We start from the raw sequence: 26,660 nt of genomic DNA, 5'->3' as shown, positions 1-26,660 counted from the left end.
GAGCCTGAAGAGGGAGCAGGAAAAAGCCATTTGGAGACTCCTAAGTACAGCTGGGGTAAAGGAACTTGCATGTTGCAACCTTCATTTTTTCTTAATGCCTTTTGTATCAGTCAGCTGCACCTTTAGTTGTTACTTGCTTGCCTTAATTTACCATAACCTGTTGTGGTTAAACCTAGTGTCTAGAGTGTCATGCTACAGCCTCAACCCCACGTTACTGGAAATGGGAAGGAAAAAGAAGGAAGGTGAGACTCTTCATAGAATCATACAATAGTAGGGTTGGAAGGAGCCTATAAGACCATCGAGTCCAACCCACAAGAGTTCCTTAAAGAGTTCTTTAGGGGGTCCAGGTCAATGGTGAAACCCTGACACCCTATGTCCTCATTCACACACATACACAAACTCACAAGTGTACATGGGTAATGGTGAATGCAAGAATAAATTGATGTTTACCAGAAGTGTGGCATGCATTCATCAGATTTGTGCACTGCTGTTCAACACAGCGGGGAATAGCTACTTCTAAAGTGGGGAATAATAGCTCAAACAACCATTCAAGTCCACAGTCTTAAAACACATTTTACATATTTTAGAAAAATAAAAATGGCTTAGTTAGTATACCAGCCCTCAAGTACGTGGACTTGTATTCTTGTTCCGATAACCCACACCTAAGTTAGAGCTAGAGAAAGGAGATCAGGAGTATCGGTGTTTGCTGAATAAGTGCTATGGAAATGGAAAGGCAGGGAGGGTAGCTCTGGGAGATATTTAATGGTGGCATGAATGTTGTTGCACTAGCAGAAACTCATATGCAAGGCTTAGGTCAGGTAGGCAGTTGCTCCAGAGAGCTGATGGGCTTCACAGAGTGCATCATTGACCTGCTGGGTGCTCTGGAGAGCTGCACCATATTTGCCACAGCAGGAGAGTGCCTGGCATGGCTTTCCAGAGAGACTGCCAGGCCCAAATGCCTTGCTTTGAGGGGTCATTCTTTGAAGTAAGGCATTCTGGGTGAGGCGGCCTTGGAGATATTAGGGATGTACGAAAGTCACTTACCTTTCCACGGATTATGTTTATGGTGGGGGGGAGGCGTTCCGTCCCTCCCCTTGGAATCCTCGATGGGGGGAGAGGCGATCCGTTCCTCCCCCCTGGAATCCTCGAATGGCCGGCTGTGCTCCACGGCGACTCCGCAGAGCAGCTGGCCAGGCCCAGGCCAGAGCCGTCCGCAGCCAGATTTCTGACTGCGGAGGGCTCTGGGTAAAACAAACAAACAAACAAAAATCAACCGCGTACGCAAATGGTGGCGGCTAGGGCTGCTACGCTATTTGCATTCCCCTTTATTTTTGCTGTAATAATCTACGTAAATATTTACGTAGACTAAGACAGCCAAAAATAAGGAACGCAATGGCAGCGGCCATAGCTGCCGCCATTTGCGTACACGTTTTTTTTTTTAACCCAGCCATGATAGGCTATGTAAATCTTTATGTAGCCTATCACGTCTCTGTAAAAAAACCCCACAAAAAACAAAAAACCTCCAGACTGCAAATGGCGGCGGTGGCAGCTGGTCGGAAGACCAGCCGCCGCCGGAGCCGGAGCCGCCGCCGCCCGGAACATCCACCCTAGGTAAGTCTCGTCCCGGGGGGGATTCTTGGGGGGGCGAGGGGCAGGCCGTTCTGCCACAGATTTAGGGGGGACGAATGCACTGGCATTCGGCCTCACCGAGATCCGTGGCGGAATTCTCTGACATCCCTAATACCCATGCTGCCTTGACACATGTGGTCTCCAATGCCACCTCCCCATCAAAGCCTCACTCTGAAGAATGGAGAACCACAATTGGTGACAGCCAATTGTGTTTCTTGTGGGACAGAGGAGGAGGAGAATGGTGGTGGTGGAGGAGGAGGCAGAGGCAGAAGGAGGTCTTGTGCCAGCTTCATAAGAACATAAGAAGAGCCCAGCTGGATCAGGCCAAGGTTTTATCTAGTCTAGGATTCTGTTCACACAGTGGCCAACCAGTTGTCAACCAGGGACCCACAAGCAGGACATGAGGGCAACAGCAGCCTCCCACCCATGCTCCCTAGCAACTGGTGTCCATAGGCTCACGGTCTTTGATTTCCACTAGCACAATGTCATTAGTGCTAGTGGAATGCCAGTATTGGATACTACCCTACATGCCACAGGAAGGCCCAACTGCTGATGAAAAGGGTGGGCTGTAGTGGCAACACAGATAGATTTAGAAGTGGAAAGGAAAAGGAAGGGAGTATAAGTAGCTGTAATTGCTTGGCTTCAGAGTAAAGGGAAGACAAAGGACTTCACTTTCTGCTTTGTCACAGGAAGTGAGAAAAATTATAAAAATACCACAGGCGTAGCTTTTTGGGCTTGTCAGAGTTCTGCAGAGTACCTGACTCACCTTGCATTTGTGAGCCGAACCGTGGGTTCCCAAAACATTTCCCCCGAGAGTACTTATTTATTCCTGAATAAATAGAATAAATATTCTATTTATAATAAATATAATAAATAGAGAGTACCTATTTATTCCTGAATAAATAGAAGCAGGGATAAAGAGATCATTAACACTGCAATCCTATACAAGTATACTCAGAAGAACGTCCCGCTGTGTTCAATGAGACTTACTCCCAGTTAAGTGTGTATAGGATTGGAGCCTTAATTAATGGGGATATGCCTTCTGTCAGAAAGCTTTGAAGAGTTCCAGCAGTCTTTAATAACATGTCCATTTTGACACTCAATTTAAATGATTGTAGCTATAGTCTGCTCTTTTCTTATTTTACTGGGGAAAGATTGGAAATGGGTCAGACATGGCAAAATCATTTGCTAGAATTGCTTAGGCATGGTGAATAATTAGGCTGCAATTCTATACAGATACACCCAGAAGTAAATCCTACTGACCACAATGGGGCTGATTTCTGAGTAGACATGTATAGGCTTACATTGTTAATGGTGTAAGGTGGGGTGAAGAACCGGAGGCCCTCCAGATGTTGGTTGACAACTCCCATCATCTGTAACCATTGGCCATGCTGGCTGTGGCTGATGGGAATTGTAGCACAACAACTGGCATGCCCAGGTTCCTCATCCTGCTTTAGAAGTTGTTGTTGTTCAGTCGTTAAGTCGTGTCCGACTCTTCGTGACCCCATGGACCATTGCATGCCAGGCCTTCCTGATGTTTAAAATGGTTGCCCAATTTTACTAAATAAACTAATTTGAAAACATGTTGCTGTTATGATTGATTGATTTAAATATATTTTATTAATTTCTTATAAACTTAATTTTAACAACATTCATCACAAAAAAGAATATTTGAAAATAAACATCAGACATATCTTATTTATTTAGTTAACAATATTTTCTTTATTTATTTACAATATTTATATGCTGCTCCACATCAAAAGATTCTGGAGTGGTGAACAGCAAAGGTAAAAGAATAAAACACCATGTTAAAACAATTAAAACATTTTTTTAAAGAAAGAAGTTCTGATACAACCAAATTTAATAAACCACAGCTGGTCACTCAAGGAATATTTATGAATAACTTACATCTATATCTATATCTATATCTATATCTATATCTATATCTATATCTATATCTATATCTATATCTATGAGATGTAGAAAATAGGGATGTACAAAACTCACTTACCTTTGCTCCGTCCCTCCCCGCGGAATCCTTGATGGCGGGGGGGAGGCAGTCCGGTCCTCCCCCCCGGAATTCTTGATGGCCGGTTCTGCTCCGCGGCCAGGCCGTGGAGCAGCCACCAGCGCCGTACGTGGCCAGATTTCCGGCCACAGATGATGGCAGCTGCCGTAGTGGCTGTCATTTGCGTCCAGCCAGACAACCGTGATAGGCTACATAAGAATTTACGTAGCCTATCACGGCTAACCTAAAACAAAAACAAAAACCCACAGTGTACGCAAATGGCAGCAGCTACGGCGGCTGCCATTTTACATTCCCTATTTTTTGTTATTTATCTTACATAAATATTTATGTAAGATAAAACAGCGGAAAAAAAGGGGAATGCAAATAGTGTAGTGGACGCTATTTGCGTTCCTTTATTTTTCACCATTCTAGCCTACATAAATATTTTCCGTATTTTAAATATTTTAAATTTTAAAATATTTTAAATATTTTATAATATTTTAAATATTTTAAATTTTATTAAATTTCTATATTTAAAAATAAAGGAACGCAAATAGCGTCCACTACGCTATTTGTGTTCCCCCTTTTTTCCGCCATTTTATCTTACGTAAATATTTATGTAAGATAAATCAGCGAAAAATAGGGAACGCAAATGGCGGCCGCCGTAGCCGCCACCATTTGCGTACGTGGGGTTATTATTATTATTTTTTTAGGTTAGCCATGATAGGCTATGTAAATTCTTATGTATCCTATCATGGTCCAAGGACGGCAATGGCGGCAGCAGCAGCTCTGCTGCGGCCGGCCAGGAGACCAGCTGCCACCACTGCCGAATCTGCCGCATCCACCCCAGGTAAGAGCTGTCCTGGGGGGATTCCGTGGGGGGGGTGGGGGGGGAAGGAGGCCATTCTGCCACGGATTCTGGGGGGGCGGATTCTTTAGAAAATAGCAGATTCTTTAGAATCCGGCCTCACTGGAATCTGTGGTGGAATTCTCTGCCATACTTAGTAGAAAACCAAGTCTTCATACAGAGGACAAGATTACTTTCTTGGGAATGCCTGTTGCAAAAACAGTAGGTGCCAAAAAAAAAGAAAGGTTGGCGCCTGCTTAGTTTGTAGTGGTAGGGAGTCCCAGGTGGTAGGTGTTGTGACACTAAAGGCTAGGGTTGCGCATTGCTTCAGTGCCGAATCTGAATCCCAAAGTGAATTGGGGTGATTCAGTTTGATCCAAAGCAAATTAGACCAGCATTGAGGTGCTCCGAAGTGAAGTGGGTCACAGATGAAGAGCCTCAGTCTGTCTCAGAGATTCAGAGCTATTCTGATGCCTTCTGAAGCCCAGACGGCCTGTCTCCAAAATATATCAACTTGAGAAAGATCAGGGAGGGGGAGAGGAGGAGGAGGAGGAGGAGGGGGGAGGGAGGGAGGAAGGGAGGGGGAAGGTTAGAGGAAGAGGAGGAGGGAGTGAGCTTTGGCAAATGGCAACTCCAGTTGCCAAATTAGAACTGAACATAACCCAGCAGTCTCCAACCAGTGACAGGGGTGGAGGGGTGGGTGGGAAATACTGGATATATGGGAGAAAAAGCCAGCATTTGTTCATTGTGTGAGAGAGATCTGGTGGTGTTACTGCAGTAAGCTCTGAAGTTATTTGACTGGATCTGTGGGGGGGGGTGCATGTGTGTGCGCGCGTGTGTATGTGCAGGGGGGGGACTCTTTCCCACTCTTTTTTTTTTGTTTTTCAGCTAGATCCTTTTAAAATACACAGACACAAAATTAAAAAAGTACTTTCCTTTTATTGTTCTTGGCTGTCCCCCACCCCCACCCTTCTCAGTTCCTGTATTCCTTCCCTTTGCATGTTTGAACTCTATATCTTTTCCCTAAAAAATAAAATATAAAACATTTTCTTTGCTTGTAGGTAGTTCTGTATTTGCTTTTCCTTTGCTCTTGTGTGTCTCTCTGTGTGTGCTTGTGTTGTGGTCAAGCAAAGCACTACACATGACCACATTTCAAAATACAGTGGGCAAAGCACTACATCTATTATTTACATAATACTCCACTGTGTGGCAAAGCAAGCAAGTCCAATATGAGACATTTTGGGGCATCTTGAAACCATTGCAGATTTCTCCAGCATACCTACTATTATAATCAGACAGAGTACTTGAGAGAGAATGAGAAGGAAGTTATCTGAATTTAGAAAAGATGGAGCTAGGCATATTAAGTTGACCAGACCTTAGAAATCCAGGAAATTTTTACCACAGGGCAATTGCATGAATCAACCATCTCTTAAGTCCAAGATAGTAAATTGGCAGTCCACAACCTGGATGCCAACTTTATCTGGCCTCAGATTACCACATTTAGTAGTACTAGAACAGAGGGGTTATTTGCTCATCAAAGAAACTTACAGCAGAGACTAGGTTGTGACCTCCTCCTAATCACCGCTTAAACACCTAACTTCTCTGATTATCCTTTTATGACCTTTGGTTTGAGTTTCTGAGAACAGCACATTTTATCTGTGCCTAGCACAAACATTATGGGGCCAAACTGTCTGAACTTTGGCAGGTGGAATTCTCTCCATGGGGGCTGAGAGATCTCCAAATTTCATGCACTTCTGTGGAAACAGTGAAAAGTTGTAGCTATTTGCTTTGAGAGTTTTTGTTGAAAAAATTAGGGATGGTGGAGAATTCCTCCACGGATTTCAGTGAGGCCGAATGCACTGGCATTCGGCCCCCCGAAAGCTGTGGCGGAATGGCCTCCCCCCCCACGGAATCCCCTCCAGGATGAAGCTTACCTGGGGCAGATGTTCCGGCAGTGGCGGCTCCGGAATGTTCTCGGCTGGCTGCTGCGGACTCAAATGGTGGCCACCACACCATTTGCATAGCTGCCTTTGCCGTGATAGGCTACGTAAATACTTACGTAGCCTATCACGGCAAGCAAAAACAAAAACCGCATACGCAAATGGCGGCAGCTACGGCGGCCGCCTTTTGCGTTCCCTTTTTTTCAGTTTTAGCCTACATAAATATTTACATAAGCTATTATGGCGAAAACAAGGGGAATGCAAATAGTGTAGTGGGCGCTATTTGCCTTCCTTTTTTTTTTCACTGTAATAGCTTATGTAAATATTTACGTAGGCTAAAACGGCAGGAAAAAAAGGAACGCAAATAGCACCCACTATGCTATTTTTTTCTCCCCCTTTTTTCACCGTAATAGCTTACGTAAATATTTACATAAGCTAAAACTGCAAAAAAAAGGGACCACAAATGGCGGCCGCTGTAGCCGCCAACATTTGCGTACGCATTTTTTTTTCTTCCCCCGGACGGCTGCCCAGCGGCCAGATGTCCGGGTGTGGGCGGCCCCGGCCAGTAGCTCCGCGGAATCTCTGTGAAGCGGAGCTGGCTGGGTTAGGATTTCCGGGGGAGGTGTGGAGCGCCTCCCCCCACCCCAAATCACCCCGTCAAAAAAGTAAGTGACTTTCGTACATCCCTAGAAGAAATCAAATTTTAACTCCACCTAGCACAAAAACTACTGGGCCAAACTGTCTGACATTTGGCAGGTGGAATTCCCTCCATGGCAGCTGGCAGGTAACTAAATTTCATGGATTTATCCTGAAAATGTTATGGCCATTATTATTTTCCAATGCAAGTCCATGGGAAAACATCAGATCCGAATAATTTGGATATCCGAATCTTGCTTCGGATCTGGATACGAAGCGGATGGGTCTGAAATGTTGCGGGGCTGCTTCGGAAGGTCCAAAGTGGCATCTGAAGCAAAGCAAGGGTCCCGTGCACAGCCCTACTAAAGGCCATATTCTGAGCATGATGGATTGAATCCGATGGGTGCATCAACTGAGCAAACCAGTAGGAAATGAATGAGGCAGCCTCTTAAGCATCCTAGTCCTGAGTTGTTTAGGGCTGTGCAAATAACTACTAAAGCCTTAAATCTGACCTGGCAACATAGAGGCAGCTAATGCTGTCCCCTCAATACAGGTGCAATGTGCTGGTGATAAAGCCACTCCCATTACCATGCTGGCCACAGCATTCTGCTACAACTACTTCCAGTTTCCAGACCAACCTTCAGGGCAGTCCCATGTAAAGTGCATTGCAGTAATCCAGTTTTGAGGTTACCAGTGCATGGACCACAGTGGTCAAGCTGTCCCTATCTTAGAGAATCATTGAATCATAGAAGAATAGTGTTGGAATGGGCCTACAAGGCCATCAAGTCCAACCCCCTGCTCAGTGCAGGAATCCAAGTCAAAGCATCCCCGAGAGATGGCTGTCCAGCCTCGTCTTGAATGCCTCCAGTGTGGGAGAGCCCACCACCTCCCTAGGTTCCATTGGCGTATTGCTCTAACTGTCAGGAAGTTTCTCCTGATGTTCAGCCAGAATCTGGCTTCCAGTCACTGGAGCCCATTATTCCATGTCCTGCACTCTGGGATGATCGAGAAGAGATCCTGGCCTTAGGGATGGGCGGATCACTTACCCCGTTCTGGGTGGGGGGTTCTGCAAGGGGGGGGAGGCGATCTGTCCCTCCCCCCAGAATCCAGGCTGGCTCCGCTCCATGGTGATGCTGCGGAACCAGGCACCAGCTCCGCAGCGCTGGCAATATGGCCGGCCACCATTGCTGTGCCATATTGCTGTGCTAAGTCCAGACGCAAATGACGTCCACTATGGCGTCATGGCGGGGGGCCGGCGGAGAATTTCTCCAACACTTTCGGGGGGCCGAATGCCTCGGCGCTCGGCCTCCCAAAGATTCGGGGAGAAATTCTCCACCATCCCTACCTGATGCTGGGAAAGAGTGAAGGCAAAATGAGAAGGGGACGGCAGAGGATGAGATGGCTAGATAGCATCACCGATGCTATGAATATGAACTTGAACACACTCCGGGAGAGAGCGCAGGACAGGAAGGCCTGGCGTGCTATGGTCCATGGGGTCACGAAGAGTCGGACATGACTTAACAACTGAACAACAACAACAACAATAGGGGCATTGACAAATTCCTGGAGAGTAAGGTTAGTAATGGCTATTAGTCCTGATGGCCATTTGCTACCTCCAGTACCAGAGGCAGTGAGCCTATGTACACCAATTGCTGGGGAACATGGGTGGGAGGGAGCTGTTGCACTCATGCCCTGCTTGTGGGTTCCCAGTCAATAGCTGGTTGGCCACTGTGTGAACACAGTGCTGGACTAGATGGACCCTTGGTCTGATCCAGCTTGGCTCTTCTTATGTTCTTAGGTTCTTTTGTCTCTTCCCTGCAACAATGCCACCCAAAGTGCAGCTTCAGTCCTTATAAAATCTCCAGGCACGGAGTTGCAGAGAGCAGAATAGATGGGAAAACTCACACTTGGTGTTAAACAGTATCTCCCCGAAAGTGTCATAGAAATCCTAGAAATTAACGGAATGATGGCTTGATCCTTAAAAAATAAATCTGGAGATCCTAGGGACCTTCTGCTTTCATCACTCTACCAGTGAGCGATGGTTCTTCCCCTAAAGCTGTTGGACATGGACTGGAGAAACCTACATTTAAACTAGAGGTGTGCACAAATGGCCTCTTGAAATTCTCCACCTTACTTGTGGGCAGAGAAATTTGGGAGACAATTTCACTGAATTTCTCCAGGAGGAGGAGGAGAAATTCTTATCAGTTTCCCCCAGGAAGGGCTCCGCATTGGCAGGGCTTGCAGCACAGCTGCTTTCTTTTTTCCTAGGGGTTTTCGTGCTGCAACAGCTTCAGCTGTCTTGGCCGGCTGGCCCCCAGTATGCATCCACCGCAATGCAGGCAGGGGCAGTGTTGTGTCCAGCTCCAGGGATGAGGTGGAGTTTGTGCTCTGCCAAAACCTGCCCTCCAATTTCCTGAAAGTTTTATCCCCCCATGGAAGAGAATTCCCTTGTTCTGCCTCATTCAGGATGTTTTATAATTTATTTTTGTGGAGTTTCTGAGCTTACCTAATCACAGCCAGCCTCGCAGGCTGCCTGCATGACCTGATCTAAAAAAGCCCCTTGGGAGGAATTACCTCATGGCGCCTTAAACTGGGCTTTCATTGAAGTGTAGGGCGCTGAGGAGGCTACAGGCGGCCAGGGAGATGATGGTACAATGAAACACAGGACACTTGTGCTCACTCCTCAGCCACCTCCTCAGTAAGGTAAGCCCAATAAACCCAAACCCTACCCAGCCCATGAGAATTTCTCCGAAATTTCTTCACCATTAAATTTCTTTTTGAAAGCAATTTCTCTTCTGTCAAATTGAATGAGAATGGTTGGGGGGGAAAGTTGGGAGAAATTTTCAGCACAGCACTAATTGGAATCCTCTTGGAAGAGTCATATAAGCCCTATTCAGAAGGTGCAATTCTGAATAGGGCATATTCTCCTCCACAGACAAGGAGGAAGCAAGCTAGCTCTGGCCCCTGTCATCATCCTCACTGCCTTCCATGGGTTGGGCGGTTAATGTCTACCATGGGGAGCTTTTTCTACTTGGGTAGACTCCCCATATGATGTAGAACTCTGATTTCCCAGGATCCCAGCTCTCTCCCTTGATGGATTTAATCAAGGCAGAACTTCACTGCCTGAATAGGGCTATATTCTCAGCAAACTCTATCTCGGTCTGGTTGTCAGGATAAAAGAGGTAATCCACATCCTCATGTGCACCAACCTGCCCTGGGGAGGGGGGGGGGGATTCCAGTGTAATCAAGTAAAGGTCTAGCTGATTAATATTCAGATTCAAGGGTGTGGCCCTTAAAACTAAGTTGTGATTAGGCTTTACAATAGGTACAACTAAAATTCAGATTTCTGTGTCTTATTTTTTTCTGAATTGGGTATTCAGCAAGAGTTTGGTCTAACTCAAAATATATCGCCCAGAGGATTAAAGTAACCTAGCAATGTCTGGCAGGGGGCAGGGAGAAAGCAGAACCGGTGGAAGATGCAAGAAGAATCTCCTTTCATTCTGCATTTGTCCTCTAAAATTTATACATTTGGTGCTTTCAGAAGAGACTGCTGAGCTTATAGCTCACTTTAAATGTTTTAAAAAAATGCTAAAAGACTGAGGATATATATGACATTTAAAAAAGGCCTCTTGAGAAAAACAGAAGTGGTAGCATTAAAATAATCACAGTGAACGTTTGATCATCAGGGCTCCACAGAAGCAGTTTCCTATTAGTATCGCCGAGAAGTGTTAAAGTGCATTTGTTAAATATCTAAACAGATCTTTCATTGCCTCTCTCTTGGTTCTCTGTGTTGCACCATGATGCCACTGGAAAGCACAGCATGAATCCTCTTTATAGTGCATCCCATGGAGATAATTTGTAATTTGATGGTGGGCCCAAGCAATAGGAGGGGGGTTATTTAGGAACACGGGAAGCTCCCTTACACTGAATAGGGTCATTGGTCCATCTAGCCCACTACTGTTGTCACTGACTGGCATCAGCTGTCCAAGGCTTCGGACAGGATTCCTTCCTTCCTAGCCCTACCTGGAGGTGCAGGGATTGAACATGGAACCTTCTGCATGCAAAGCAGGTGTGCTACTGCTGAGCTACGCCCCTCCTAATTTGCACCAGCTCCTGGGCTGGCATAAAATTATCTGTGTATATTTGGCATATTTGGGGCATATTTGGGGACTTGGGGGGGGGGTCAATCCTGTGGATCCAAAGTCTGCCTGATCAGCCCCTGTTTTTACCTCTCCTGATGGCAGAGCTCTGACATTGGGGAGGTAAGTGGTGCAGAAGTTTATGAGAGTGCTGGAAGGGGATACCTAAAGTCGGACCTCCTCCTCCAAGGGCAGACCTCTCTTTTCTGCCCTCAGAGGGGGAGATCCAAACAATCCTATGGCTCCTAGGACACCCTTCCTGATGGGGATTATTTGGTATTGCTGCCTCCTGTCAGAAATGCAGTTAGCAGAGAAAAACAGAAGGCAGAACAGAATGGACATTTACCACTCCCACATGCACACAAGGCTAAAAAAGGGAGACTGCACCTACTTTAGTGAAAATGGTTTACTCACAGATTCTTGCATAAAAATGCAGGTACAGTGTATGGTTTCAGACAAAGTTTGTTCAGTCCATTTCTTTGTGTGTTATAACACTGGCAGGAGGAGAGAGAGCAAACACCTGTGCTCACAGCAATGGAGAAGGTCAGAGAGAAGGGGGTGGGGAGGAAGGGGAAGATCAGGAAACCACACTGTAGGCTATAGAGATCCTAAGACTAGCTATGCCCCAAATCCCCATGCAGTAATTAGCTAAGTGCAACAGTGTCCCCTCCCTGTAACTTGCACATGAGGTTGAAATATTCTCAGTGCTCCCAGGGATGGTAAGATTGCAGCCTAAGTCTTCTTAGTGTTATTGCAAGGGAAGAAGATGGGGACAAAACTGGAATTGTGCCTATTTATTTATGTATTTGTTTATGAATAAATTATGAGCCTTGTGTGTCACAGAGCGGGAGGTGGCAGTATTGCAACTGAAACTCTCCCCACGACCTGAGTTCGATCCCAGCAGAAGCTGAGCCCCAGGTAGCCGGCTCAGGTTGACTCAGGCTTCCATCCTTCCGAGGTCAGTAAAATGAGTACCCAGCTTGCTGGGGGAAAGGTAGTCACGACTGGGGAAGGCAATGGCAAACCACCCCGCTACAGTCTGCCATGAAAACGCCAGTGAAAGTGGCATCTCTCTAGGAGTCAGCAATGACTCGGTGCTTGCACAGGAACTCTTATGAATAAATAACCAATGGGGAAGTTTTCCTCACAGAAAGTGTTGCTAGTGGGATCTTTCCTTAGGCTAACACTCCCAAGAGCTTATATGTTGTCAGCTGACCAAATAGAAATGTCCTGCCCTGCCAAATGTGCCTTTAGCAGAAACTCTATGTGCAGACATTGACAGGTGGACTTTTTTATTTTTTATAAATATTATCACCAGCCAATATCTGCTCCTCAAGCTGTTGGTAAAGACACAGCTATGGTAGGTGGTTGAAAAAAATATGTGCAACTCTATCCAAGCTGAATAACCTAGGGCACTCTCCAAGATCCCAATAAGGTCAGAAAAACCATCTGGGTTTAAGGAATAAATTAAGCAACAGAGTGGCCTTTTTTCAACATGACTTAATATTCTGAAGACAGTCTAATTAGGCTTGCAGTGCTTAATCAATCAGTTGCCTACATTAATCCATTAAAAGACTTCGATCTTGATTACTTTCCCCCTAAAACACCAGCAACCCCCCAAACTCCATCAACCATGGAGTAGGGATGGGGGAGAATTCCGCCACGTACTCCAATGAGACTCCCCTGGAGTCTGTGGCAGAACGGAAGACTTACCCCCGCCTCCAGTAGGAATTCTCTTTGGCCGGATCCTCCAGCTCCGGATTACCAGCTATACGGCCATCATGCCATATTGCTGGCTGAAGGGAAGTGACTGTAGATGCAAATGGCATCCAGGATGCCATTTGCAGCTGTAAAGGCCTTAGTTTAAGGTGAATACAGCCATTTACGGCTGCATTTGCCTTAAACTAAGGCCTTTATGGCCACAAATGGTGTCCTGGATGCCATTTGCATCCAGTCAGTTCCCTCCCTTCAGCCAGCAATATGGCATGGCGGCCGTATCACTGGCACTTCAGAGCTGGCCGGTGGCTCTGCAGAATCACTGTGGAGCAGAGCTGGCAGAAGAGGATTCCAGGGGGAGGAGCGGATCACCTCTCACTCCTGTGGACCTCCCCCCGAACGGCAGGTCAGTGTTCCGCCCATCCCTACCATGGAGAGAGCTTTGGCTATTGGACAGTATAAAAATGTAATAAATAAATAAATAAACAAACAAACAAACTCACAGAACACATATGTGGACATGGCAGTGACCTATGACTTGTTGATCATTGTATGCGTGTGTGTGTGTGTGTGAAGGGGTCTCACAAGTAAAAATTATGAGGATCCATAAGGACCTCATGAGGATCCATGTTATGTGTCATGGAGGCACTGAAAAGTGCTAGATCTGCAGTCTATAGACACCAATGCACATTTTAATTTGATAGTGGTTTGGGGATGGATCCTCTGTCAAAATCATGGAAATGCAATAGGATCAATTTTAATTCTACTGTAACCAATGTTTCTTTGCCTAGACACCATGGAAAAGCAAAGTGCTCCAAATTAGGGGTGTACGAAACCCCGCTTACCTGGCTCCACCAGGTTCCGCTGGGGGGGGAGGCGCTCCATCCTTCCCCCCGGAATCCTGGCCAGCCAGCTCCGCTCCGTGCTGCTGGCTAGCAGGGATGAAAATTGCGTCCCTGAATTCAGCCGTGATAGGCTATGTAAATACTTACGTAGCCTATCATGTCTGGGTTAAAAAAAATAAAAACGCATACGCAAATGGTGGCCGCCATTTGAGTTCCTTATTTTTGGCCGTCTTAGTCTACGTAAATATTTACGTAGACTAAGACGAAGACAAGAAAGGGGAACACAAATAGAGTAGCGGACGCTATTTGCGTTCCCCTTTATTTTCACCGTTTTACTCTATGTAAATATTTACGTAGACTAAGATGATGAAAATAAGGCGGAACGCAAATAGCGTCCGCTACGCTATTTGCGTTCCCCCTTATTTTTGCCGTCTTAGTCTACGTAAATATTTACGTAGACTAAGACGGCCAAAAATAAGGAACGCAAATGGCGGCGGCCGTAGCCACTGCCATTTGCGTACGCGTTTTTTTTTTAAACCCAGATGTGATAGGCTACGTAAGTCTTTACATAGCCTATCACGAATGTGGGGGGGGAAACAGACTGCAAATGGCGGCGGCGGTGGCAGCCGGTCGGAAGACCAGCCGCTGCTGCCTCCGCCGAAGCCACCGCTGGGGCTGCCGCCGTCCAGAACATCCGCCCCAGGTAAGTCTCGGCCTGGGGGGGATCCGCGGGTGGGTGTGGCAGACCATTCCGCCATGGTGTTCAGGGGGCCGAATGCACTGGCATTCAGCCTCACTGAGATCCATAGCGGAATTCTCTGACATCCCTACTCCAAATTAACAAAGCTGACTAGGAAGGTAAACCCTCATTTAGCCATGATGTTCACCAGCCATGATGTTCACTACCTGGGGCCTCTATCCCAGTTTCCCTGTCTCTCTCCCTCTTACACATCGGGATGTTGGAGAAATCCATCTGGGGGCGGGGGTGAAGCTTGCAAGCTTTCAGCAGCTCAGTCCCCTGGACTTCAGCTCACTTCCCCGTGAGCTGGACCAACTTGATCTGCATTGACTTGGGCCAGCTTGAGGATTTTCCTCTCCCCCCTCCCACTTTGTACTAAAGAAATTTGTGCAAATTGCTGCCGCAAATTACATAATTTGTGCAAAGTGCAGCCATGATTTGCTTAATTTGTGCAAACTGTGGCCATAATTTGTGCACATCATGCAAATTGTGGCCACTATTTGCACGGACCATGCCATTTGCGGCTGCACTTTGCACACATTTCTTTTTTTATGAAAACAAACAAACAAAAACAAAAGGAAGTTCCAAGAGTCCGGGAAGAACCCACAGCTCATCTTACAGATGCCAGCAGAGCTAGACAGGCATCAGGGATCCGTTGGGCCCCCAAAGGCCAGATTTTCTAATGACAGACATCCCTACTTACACATTCCCTCCCCACACCAGCCCTGTCTATGTCATAGAGATGGAAATGTTCACTCCTTGCCTTCCCTTCAACCTTGCCTTCTACCAACCCCTCTCACCAGGCTGCTTCACTTTTTGACCTTTCCTTGCCCCTGGGTCTTCAATTCCCACCTGATTCCTCCCCCCCAAACCTAGGTCCATGTTTTCTCCCTCTCCCCTCCTCACCATACCGTAGCTGCAGCCAACAGAAGAAAGACTCTTGCACTTCCCCAGCAGAAAAGAGTTACTGTGGTCTGCTTTTCTTTGAGACTGAAAGCAAAGCACAGGCGAAGCCCACTGAGACTAAGCCAAGCCATGGCCAGCACAGGAACCCACGTACTAGCTCATTAGCTAGGGCAAAGGCTCCCTGTTACCCTTCTCAGATTGGTCAATGGATTCAATTAAAAAAAGATAGATTCAACCCATTGAACAGGCCTGTCAATCTTTCCTTCCCTCCCCCTGTTACTCCACCATGTCCTGGTGGTTTTGCATGGGCAAAGCCTTCCCCTGCCATAAAGAGACTCCTGTACCTTTATGGGGAAAAATGTTTTTTTCCTGTGAGTCTTTCTATGGAGAAATTTGCCAGCTGAGTTCCACAAGGGCAAGACTCACTGGGACTGACTCAGCAGTCCTCAACCCTTCTGGGTCAGTGGGCACATTTGGAATTTTGAGAGACCGCTGTGGGTACTCTCACAAAATGGCTTGCCCAAAATGGATACCAGGGTGGGTATGGCTGATCCCAAAGCAGTCATTTCCCAGGAGGCAAACTGGTGAGATGAAAAGTAACTTGCTCAAGAACCTAAGTACAAGGCACACAACCACTCTTTTGGAACCCAAATACAGATGATATTGGAGGGGAGCACTTTGCTTTACAAAATGCTAATCTCCCTGTTTACACACACACACACACACACACACACACAGAGAGAGAGAGAGAGAGAGAGAGAGAGAGAGTTTTTTTAAAGGCTTACGAAATAAAATATCAGGAGGTCCGTGGAGGTTGGGCACTAAAAAATCAAGAGGTCAGACACCAAGAAAGGTGTTCATGAGCACATTGGTGCCCAGAGGTACCATGTTAGAGACCCCAGGTAAGGAGAAGACTGGCAGCCAAAGCTTCCCCTGCACATGCGGTAAGGAAACAGGCAAGACAGATCTGGGAGCAGTGCCCATTTGCCCTAATGGATCAGCCTCCTTGTGATCTACCACTGAATTATGGTCCCTCCCTCAATCCGTACCTGCAAATAGTTGTCCTGGGCATGCAATAACTAACTGCTATATTTTAAATGCAGCTGATAGTAATAAGGCTGCTAGAATTGTTACGTTGTAAAGTTGCTATCATGCATTTATACTCCTGTGGTTTAAATCAAAGTAACTGTGAAAGTAGCACTAAATCATGACCATTATTATATAGATGTTCATACTTGTTCAAGGTAATAAAAATGTGGGCCAATCTGACCTCAGAAGTACTGTTGAAGTTGGGTTTTTATTGCTTACGTGGTAGGCTACTATTGGGCCCCATAGCTTTTGACTTGGAATTGTACTTCTCAACATTTCATTGTGTACCGCTGAGGATGCTCACAATGGCTTTTGATACAGATACGTTGCAGTTTCGAGGAGCAGCTCAAAGCCTGTTTTCCCCACAAATTGGAATCTCAGCATTTGCCTTCAAATGCATCCATTTCCCATTCATCATCACATCACATTCAATAGGCTGGGTTTGCACTCGGCCGAGGCAACAATTTACTCTACAGCTCTTCGTCGCTATTCATTTCCTTTGATCATCTTTCGATCTGGTCTATTTATAAGGTGGTAAATCTTATTGCTGGCATCTTGGGTAGCAGAGATCACCAAGGGTACAACAATCATTATGGCGAACAATGACCAGGGATGTTCAGGCATTTTATTTATCTAGGCTCTCTCAGGACCAATGGATATTCCCAGCTGCACTTTATCAGTTTCTCTTATAATTCCATTTCTCTCTTTCTTTACAAGTGGTCAGTTCCAGAGGAAATGTGAGTAAATCTTTCCTGAACCACACGTTTTGTCTGGTGGCGAGGGCCATGTGCACCAACCAAACAGCTAATAAATAGGTGTTGCATAATCATTTATAATGACTGCCCATTATTTTTATATATGATCCTTCAGAGCCGTGATATCCATCTCTTTGATGGTGGGCTTTTGCTGAAGGCTCCACTCCCCATTACTTCGGGGATGCCATTTAGAGCAAATTCCAAGGTTACCATTGTTGTGTTAGCAAAGGTGGAGCCAAGCTGATTCCGCGTCAAGAAACAGCAGGGGGAAGACTTTGCCACTGCAAATGTCGCAGGAAAGCGCTGCATCTGCATTGTCTTTTCAGATATGCAAAGCACACATATCAACGTTGAATAGAGGTGGCTGAGGTGTGGAGCTGTACACGGAGCCACCCTTACAGGTGGTTTGGAAGCTTCAGCTACTGCAGCGTGCTGCAGCTCATCTCTGTCCTGGTGGGTGCAGAGAGGAAGGATCGAAGGCAACCAATTTTGCAGCAACTGCAGTGGCAGCAGTTTGTTTTTAGGTCCACTCCAAGGTATCAATTCCAACCCTTAAAGCTCTTCACAAGTTTGGGCTTTTGTATTTCAGAGAGTGCCTATCTGCTGCCTATATAGGCTTGCTTGCCTGCTGAGGCCATCTTTCAGGTCCTCCCTCTGGATTTCCTTGGTATAAGAATGAAAGAGCAGGTACGTTTTGGTAGTGGCCCTGGGATTAAGTAATCAATTTTGACATGGACAGGAAAGAAAGACAGGATGCAAATATTTTAAAGGCACAAAACTGAGAATATGGTGTTTCTCCAGGTAGCCACCCAATCTCTTCACTTGGACAAGTTTTTCTGTCACAATGTATCCCTGCCCTCTACCTCAATCCATCCCCCTTAGGGGTATGGAAATCAGCAGAAGCTGAGCTCAACAACTTTCTCTGAATTCCATCTTGAAGCTTGGTCTGACTCGAGTCCGTATGAGAGAGAGAGCTTAGAAATAAAATAAAATTGCATGATGTATACTTTAGTGCATATTTTGCCAACTGTACTCTTCAACTGGGTGCATCTTTGAAATGCATGCTTTCTTCTCCCGCTGATTAAAATGTAAAGTATTTGTATGCGTTTTTCAAAACTACACATTTTTACGCACATTTTTCAAGTGTACGCATGCTGTCAAACACATTTTTTTTAGGTCTGCAAATCACACTGCAAGCTCAGATATGGAGGGACTTCCATCGCAGATTGCGTACAAGTCTGTGTTCAGTCTGGAAAGTGTGAACTGGGTAAAGCTTATAAAAAGTGAAATTTTCTCATACATAGAATGAGTATAGAAATGCAGGCCTTGGGATTTACAACAGCCTTGCCTCGCCTGGGCAAGTTCTTTACTTAGCAGTATCTCCAGACAGGAAAGGGGAGGTTGGATTCATTACAGTAGCCCTGCCTGAAATAGATTGCACCCTTGTTTTTGCCCGACTGGGTCAGCCTTGCTGCTGTCTTGAGCTCTGAGACTTGGTCAAAAAAATATTGGCGGTAGATGTGAGAAAAAAATGGAGAATGCCACGTATGCAGGCCCCTAACCTGTGGGCAGGTGGTTGTGTGTCTTTGCAAGAAGTAGTTAAAGAAAGTAAGAGTTTAAGAAAGTGACAGGGATAAGGAGTGATTGCAAGCCATATATTGTGTGTACATGGGCGATGTAAACTGTAGGCACAGTTGGGCACCTGTGAAGGCCTCACACCCCAGCAGGGGCCCACTGACAGGAGCCTCATAAACTTGCACCTCCTCTTCATCGTTGTTCACCTTCCTCTATGACTTTGACCAAAACAATATTGGGGGAGAGGAGGAGGAGGAGGGGGAGGAGGAGGAGAAGCTAATGCCTACATGCTCACTGGCTGTCTGTGCCTGTCAAGAAAGCAAGCGGTAGCAACAACGACAAAGAGGAGGAGGAACAAGAGCAGCCAGTGACAATGGTGGTGAGAAGGTAGGCTAGGGGTGTCAGAGGAATCCGTTGGGGTGTGTGTGGGGTGGAGCTCAGTGAGCTTTTGCCAGCTCCCCCCCCCTCAGTACTCCAACTCGACATCTACCCGCTGGCTAGACTCAGCCCTCCCCAAGTTGGGCCAGCTGCTGTTTTTTCACCCTTTGTAGGGTGGTGGAGGGTGGGACAGGAAAGCTCTGGTCCATGGTGCTCCCCTCTCAGTCTCACCATCCCACTGGCACTGTGCGACTGTCGTCCCGCTCTCTCTCTCTGCTGTACTTGGCCCCAGCAGACAGGGAGGGATGACTGTTGCATGCCGTGGCGGTGCTGGAGGAGCAGGAGGGGAGCATTCCCCTCCTGCTCTTCTGCCATGTTGTGCCATCATTGCCACATTCCTTTCATCCCTGCCAGGGATGGAGGGGATGTGGTGGGAGTGGCACAGCACATCGGAAGAGCAAGAGGGGAGCGTGGGGAAGGCTTCCCGCCTCGCCCGGCCGAAATTCAGGCCGGGGAGAAGCGCCCCGTCTCCCCGGCCGCCAACTTCAAAAGAAAAAAAAAAAAAGCCCCGTGATAGGCTACGTAATGATTTACGCAGCCTATCACGGCTAGATTTTCAAAGTCAGCCGTGATAGGCTACGTAAATCGTCACGTAGCCTATCACGGGTGACTTTGAAAAAAAAAAAAAGCGCGTACGCAAATGGCGGCGGCCCATGGGCGCCGCCATTTGTGTTCCTTATTTTCGCATGTCTACTCTACGTAAAGATTTACGTAGACTACGGCGAAAATAAGGGCAACGCAGCGTTGCCCTTATTTTCGCCGTAGTCTACATAAATCTTTATGTAGACTAGACGTGCCAAATAAGGAACGCTAATGGCGGCGCCCATGGGCCGCCGCCATTTGCGTATGCACTTTTTTTCCCCCCAAAGTCACCCTGCGTGATGATTTACGTAGCCTATCATGGCTGACTTTGCAGATCTAGCTGTGATAGGCTACGATAATCGTTACGTAGCCTATCATGGGGTTTTGTTTTTTTTAATTCAGCTGTAATGGCGGCGGCGGCAGCTGGTCGAAAGACCGGCTGCCGCCCCCGCCCCCAGACGAAAGCCCACCGAACCGCCGCCAGGACCTGCCGCCGGGAGGGACATTCGGAGGAGGTAAGTCCCATCCCGGGGGGGGTGGCGGGGGGGGTGGCGGAGAATTTCACCGCCGATTTCGGGGGGCTGAATGTGTTGCCGCTCGGCCCCCCGAAGATTCGGGGAGAAATTCTCCCCCATCCCTATCCACCAGGGAGAGAGCAGGGGGCAGTCTGGTGGACTCCCAGACCCAGTCGGGCACCCACAATATCTCTATCTTCCACCCACTTAAAAACAAAATAAAACACATTTCTCCATGCTTCTCTGCATGGAGAAAGGACTCACCTGGGGCTTGCAGGAGCCGGCTCCAGCAAGCTCCAGCCGAGTGGTGCATGGGAATCCCCATCTTCTCTCCCATCTCCAGTCCAATCAGACAGAGGGATTCCCCTTTGTGCTGCTTGCCCTCTGATGGAGGATGAGTGGTGCAAAGGGGAATCCCTTCATTTTCTCAGATTCCTCTTCTCCAGGGATTCCCCCCCAGGCCTTGGCCATGGCAGGGGGTGAGGCCCACAGAGGGTGCTCAACCCTATACTATAGTACTGTAGAAGGATATGATAAAATTGGACATCTAGTTTCCTTTCTGCAGTGAGACTTTTATATAGATGGAACATTTATTCACATGATCCCACACTTGCAATGTGAAGCAGATGAGCAAACAGAAGCAGTTTTTGCTACCTCATCTGTGGATTCTCTGGTTCTGTGTCAATGATAACTTGCTTGAATGTATTTTGTAAATACACATTTCAAGAACAGCTTCCATTCCTTGTGTGTTCATAACTCAGAGCTTCTTTTTTCCCCTCACACCAAGGAACCAAATGTGCTTAGCCATCCAACAATCACCGCATAGACTTTTCTCACATGTGTGCTTCTCTCATATGACATACTGAATTGCATAAAGGGTTCATGCACCAGTTGGTAAGGAAAGGGAATTGCACTATATAAATAAAGGAGCATAACACACATTCAAGTCTGTAAATGTTGGAAGTGATATTGAAAATGGTTGGGGTGGGCCGAGCTAGTATTTGCAATAGGAATATACGAGAATTTGATTTCAGTTTGCAAATCGCTCAGAAATACCCCATTCCCAACCCTGTAGGTGAACAGGAGTGTATGTTGCCCCCCCCACTTAAAAAAACACAAACAAATTCATGAACTTGTATTCATGTCCAAAAATGTGATTTTTTTTAAAGAGTGCACTTTTCAAAATGCATAACTTTAAAAGTGCATAACTTTAAAAATGCACAACTTTAATTAATGTTCATATTCATTCTTTAATGGGGGAAAAAGTGTGCACATTAAGAAATGCAGAACTGTACAAATGCGTAGCTATAATTTTGGGTCCGGGAGGTGTAAATTGGAAAAATTCTGGTAAAAAATGAACTGAAACAAGTTTTTCACCCCTTCCTAGGGATTGAAGCTGCAAAACTATGGAAGCTCACCTGAAAAATTGAGGGTCCAAGGTTGGTGTTTTTCCTTGACAGTTGGACAACTATTTTTAGATTTACAAATAAAATCTGATTCAAGTTGGATGAATCCTGTGCATTCACATCCCTCATTGCCCAGGTGGAATGAAAAAAAAAAAAGGTGCCCGTACTTTGCTTGTCTGTCCATTGCCTTGCTCTAGTAGAGATTAAGCTGTTCACTTGAGAGGGAAAATGTAGGGAGGGGTTTGAACGGAGTAATGCTTTTTTATTTCATTGGGGATGGAGGAGAGGGAGCTTATAACCTTTCATGAGTGTATGATTTCAGCTGCAATTTACTCAGGCATGAGCACTATCTTTCTTTCTCCTTGCCTCTCACACACGGACACTAAACAACACTAAAAAGGGAGCAATTTCTGTCAATCCAAAGAGCGCCATCTTCTCCTAATCTCTGTGGGCTCAGTTCTCAAATCCATTAAAGTTCCTTTGCCCCTTGTCAGCAACTTGGTCAGTCAGCTGAAATTGCCCTCGTAACTTCAAAACTGATCACCAGCAGACCCCCCCCCCACACACACACACTGCCATCTGGAGTTGTGAATAGCTGTTGTCCCCCAGATAATTTGTCTGACTGGGGAGGCATTAGTTCTATGCTTGTAAATTGAAGCTGTGCAAAGAAGTCCCACAAGATTTGCCACCGAATCCTGTCTGCAACTCAGCACTAAATAGGGATGGGTGAATGAGCGATGTTTGAGCTCAGGAAGAGTCTCTGAACATTGCCACTCATCTCTCCTTGATTTGCACTCAAGTTTGCTATTGATGTTCATTTGGTGCAAATGCTAAAATAGCACAAAACAATGTGAAAGATGCACAAACAATGCCGACAAATTTGCAAACAAATTTCCAAAATTGCACAAATTTATCCCATAGATTAAAGCATGGTTGATTTTGTGCAAAATGGCAGTTGGATTTGTTCTGCAAATCCCCAATTTTGTGCAAATGGCAACTGTCAATAGGGCCATTTCCCCAAAATTGCAAGTGTTAATTTAGCATAAATGGCCCTATTTAGAGCCACCATTCGCACAAAAGGGGGGATTTGTAGAACAAGCTCAAAATGGCCACTGCTGGATTCCCTGTCACCACCTGCTAAGCCCTCATTCTCTCCTAGCAAGGAGAGTGTAAGGGGTTGGTGGGAGGCAAAAAACTGTGAGCTTTCTCAACTCATTGCTAGGGATGTACAAAAGTCACTTACCTTTTTGAACGCAACTTACCTTTTTGAAGGGTGACATTCGCTGTGGGGGGGAGGCACTCCGTCCCTCCCCCTGAAATTCTCTCTGGCAGGCTGCGCTCTGCGGAGATTCCATGGAGCCGCTAGCCGGGGCCGCCCGCGGCCGGACATCCGGCCGCTGGGCAGCCTGCAGGGATGCAAATGGAGGCTACTATAGTTGCCGCCATTTGCGTCCCTGTATTTTGCCGTGATAGGCTACGTAAAAATTTATGTAGCCTATCACGGCAAAAACCCCAAACAAACAGCAAATGCAAATGGCGGCGGCTACGGCGGCCGCCATTTGCGTTCCCTTTTTTTTGCCATGATAGGTTACGTAAATCTTTACAAAGCCTATTACGGCAAAAAAAAAGGGGGGGAATGCAAATGGCGGCCACTACGCCATTTGCATTCCCCCCCTTTTTTTGCCATAATAACCTATGTAAATATTTACATAGGCTATCACGGCAAAAAAAAAAGGGGAACACAAATGGCGGCCACTGTAGCCACCACCATTTGCATTCCCTTAGTTTTGCCATGATAGGTTACGTAAATAGTTATGTAGCCTATCACGGCTTCCGCAGGGACGCAAATGGCGTCCCTGTGTTAGCCGTGATAGGCTACGTAAGTATTTACATAGCCTATCATGGCTATATGGAAGAAGCGAATGGCGGTCGCAGACATGGCTGCCATTCGCAATGCAGCATGGACAGCAGCAGGTAGGTGCTCCGTTCTGGGCCCATTTTGCGGGGCGGGGGGCAGGGGGGCTTCGTTCCGCCATGGATTTTGGGGGCCGAATGCACTGGCATTCAGCCTCACTGAGATCCGTGGTGGAATTCTCTGACATCCCTACTCATTGCACACCGAATGAGGCAGGCTCAGAGGTCCACAAGATGGTTTCCCGGGGAGCTGAGCTGGCAGTAGGGATGTCAGAGAAATCTGCTGTGGATTCAATGGAATCCGGCCTCAGGAATCTACAGCGGATCGGGACCACTTACCTCTGCTCCAAGAGGACTGGAGGCGGAACGGCACTCGGCTGCTTCTTGCCAGCCAGAGCTGTTCACCTCCTCCCTGTCCCTGCCAATTGCTATGTCTTAAAAAAAAAAAAGTGATCAGGGGGATGTGCCCATAGACTTATACACAAATAGAGTCATGAATCTTGCATATAAGTCTATGTGTCCATAGGCTTATATGCAAGATTCACGGCTCTATTTTGCATATTAGGCTATGCGCACATCCTCCTGATGGCCATTTTTTTTTTTTTTAAAGACATGGCAATCGGCAGGGACAGGGAGGAGGCAAACGGCTCTGGCTAGCAGGAGGGAAGGTAAGCAGCCCCCAAGCCAGTTCCCCCCTCTCGGAATCCGAGGGGAGCGGAACTGCTCTGGAGGATTCCGGGGGGGGGGGAGGAATGGATCATCTCCCCCCCCCACGGATTCCCCACTGGAACAGACAGTGGAGAATCCATACAGCCCTAGCTGGCAGTAATCCACTAAACTCGATCCCCTAACCAGACTCTGCTACCACCCCTACCCTACTGAGGCCCACCTGGCACCGACAGTATCATCTTTTCAGCACCATGTTAAGACATCCACTCCCAAGCATTTAAAAGTATATGATGGGGCATTTATATCAGTTGTCCTTATCAGGTTCCGTATCATCCTGAAATTGTTTTAGCTGTTTAGGTTGTTTAAAATTCTGTATGTTGAAAATTTTATGCTATGTTTTTTATTATCTTGTATTTTAGGTTTGTAAGTTTTGTGGACCACACAGAGAGCTTTGGCTATTGGGCAGTATAGAAATGGGATGATGATAACGTGATTTTAGGTTGTATTGTTAGATTAGTTCCTATTAGTTTCAATGATACAGACTATGTCATGGGAAGCAATGGTTCCATTTTATTCTGTACTAGTTAAACTTCATCTGGAGTTCTGCCTTCACTTCTGTGTTCACTTTAAGAAGGATGTAGTTACTGAAAGGGCTGGATGTCTCTGATCTTGTCTGATCTCGGAAGCTATGCAGGGTCAGCTCTAGTTAGTACTTGGATGGGAGACTGCCTGGGAATCAGGCTTCCTGCATTGAGCAGGGGGTTGGACTCGATGGTCTTGTAGGCCCCTTCCAGTCCTATGATTCTATGATTCTATATCAGGTTCAGATGCGCATAAAGAAGATGGTCAGGGATAAGGAATGCAAATCCTAGGCAAGGTTGAACTAACTGGATTAGGTCTGAGAAAAGAAGTCTGGGGATAGGGGAGAGAATACAAGACTTCAATTCCCTGAAGAGCTGTCATGTGGAAGAGGGCAAAGGCTTGTTTTCTGCTGCTCCAGAGGACAAGACTAGAACTAATGCACTTAATTTCAGGATGGGTAGATTTCAGTTGAAAATTAGGAGAAATGTCTGGATGGTGAGAATGGATTGACACTAGAACCAGTAGGCTCTTTCTCATTGGAGAAATGTCTGGATGGTGAGAATGGATTGACACTAGAACCAGTAGGCTCTTTCTCATTGGAGAAATGTCTGGATGGTGAGAATGGTTTGATGCTAGAACCAGTAGGCTCTCCCTCATTGGAGGTCTTCATATGGACACTGGACAACCATCTATAGAGGATTTTCTAGCCCTGGATTTCCTGTAACAAGCAAGTGGATTGAACAATGGCCTATATAAGACCCCCTCTAGGTCTATGATTCTAGGCTGTAAGATTGATTGATTGCCCACATGTTCTGCTTAGGGGCTTCCCAGAGACATCTTACGGAATACTGCAGGAAACCAGATGCTGGAATAGGGCTAATGTGTGCCAGGCAGAGAAAATGCTATTGGTAGACCTATTGGCAGAAATGCTACTGGTAGAAAATGCTATTGGTAGGTCATTGCAACATTTCGAATCCTGATGCTAGTTTTGATTGGATTTTGATGAATATCTCTAGTGGTGGAGGGGCAAATAGGGATGGCGGCGAATTCCGCCACAGACTCCAATGAGGCTGCATTCTTTAGGACAGACCCCTTACCTCTGCCACCCCGCAAAGTTCGACGCGGACGGACCCTACCTGCTGCCGGCTGGGTCTGGGTCAGTCCGCTGAGTCTGCAGCCACATCCGCTGCCAGTCTGCGGATGCAAATGGCATCCAGCGTAGCGGACGCCATTTGCGTCCCTGCTCTGTTTGTGATAGGCTACATAAATATTTACGTAGCCCTTCACGAACAGAGCAGGGACGCAAATGGTGTCCACTACGCGAGACACCATTTGTGTCCACAGACCGGCAGTGGATGGAAGACCGGCAGCGGATGGAAGTCTGGCTGCAGATGGCCCCGGCCGGTAGCTCCTTGGACTCACCGTGGAGCGGATCCAGCCAGGGAGGATTCTGGGGGGAGTGACGGATCGCCTCCCCCCCCTGCAGGCCCCCGGGCAGAACGGTGAGTGGGGTTCATACATCCCTAGGGGCAAAGCATGTCTTAGATCCTAGGCCTGTCCCAACATCCTGTCACCCTTCTGTGCGACCAAGACACAAAATGCAGAATCGGGTAGTGCAGATGTAGCTCAGTGGTAGAGCACCTGCTTTGCATGTTGAAGGTCCCCAGTTCGATCCCCAGCATCTCCAGGTAGGGCTGAAAAGGTTCCTGCTTGAAACTAGGGATGTCAGA

General features: G+C 46.8%; 1 protein-coding gene across 2 annotated transcripts in view; it reads left to right on the top strand.

Annotated features, from left to right (window-relative positions):
* Nucleotides 1-26,660, top strand: part of LOC146346580 (zinc finger BED domain-containing protein 4-like) — a 56,597-nt gene that overhangs the window by 8,917 nt on the left and 21,020 nt on the right. The window contains exons 3-5 of one of the 2 annotated variants that reach the window (XM_084848728.1): nt 17,839-17,936; nt 18,426-18,516; nt 21,747-21,798. The gene's annotated coding sequence lies outside the window, so the exon portion shown is untranslated. The remainder of the gene's footprint in view (nt 1-17,838; nt 17,937-18,425; nt 18,517-21,746; nt 21,799-26,660) is intronic. The other variant, XM_084848729.1, reaches the window with a different exon arrangement.

The sequence above is a fragment of the Heloderma suspectum genome, chromosome 4 (genome assembly GCF_057233095.1).
Source record: "Heloderma suspectum isolate Gila_16-S chromosome 4, 16-S_ref, whole genome shotgun sequence".
NCBI classification, from domain to species: Eukaryota; Metazoa; Chordata; class Lepidosauria; order Squamata; family Helodermatidae; genus Heloderma; species Heloderma suspectum.
This window is presented reverse-complemented; position numbering and strand designations above follow the sequence as displayed.